Below are 645 nucleotides of genomic sequence, written 5' to 3' on the forward strand. Positions count from 1 at the left end.
TTTTGGCTGAGGAGTCTGATTCAATATATTCTATTATCATGTGGACTGATTGATCATAAGATAGCTCCAACTGTCCTGTTTGAAGATAATACAGCATGCATTGCTCAACTTAAAGGTGGATACATCAAAGGTGATAGAACAAAGCATATTTCTCCCAAATTCTTCTTCACTCATGATCTTCAAAATCAAGGGACAATTGATATCCAACAGATCCGCTCAAGTGATAATCTGGCAGATTTATTTACAAAGTCACTCTCAAAATCCTCCTTTGAAAGATTGGTACATGAGATTGGGATGCGCCAATTTCGAGACATTAAATGATGTCGGCATGAGGGGGAGACTGTACTCTTTTTTCCTTGGTCAGGTTTTTTCCCATTGGGTTTTTCTTGACAAGATTTTTAATGAGGCGGTCCCCGTCACAAAGGATATTGTACTCTTTTTCCTTCACTAAAGTTTTTTTCCCACTGGGTTTTTCTTTAGTAAGGTTTTAACGAGGCAATAATCCTGAATGGTCATCCAAGGAGGAGTGTTGTGATAAAAGGATATGGATGCCCATGCAAATGACTCAGTTTTATGTTACCAATAGAGAATGAAATTAATATGGGTTGAAAACATTCCTCCCATATGCTTATAAATAGGAGGTTA

The sequence above is a fragment of the Arachis duranensis genome, chromosome 7 (assembly GCF_000817695.3).
Source record: "Arachis duranensis cultivar V14167 chromosome 7, aradu.V14167.gnm2.J7QH, whole genome shotgun sequence".
Classification (NCBI taxonomy): domain Eukaryota; kingdom Viridiplantae; phylum Streptophyta; class Magnoliopsida; order Fabales; family Fabaceae; genus Arachis; species Arachis duranensis.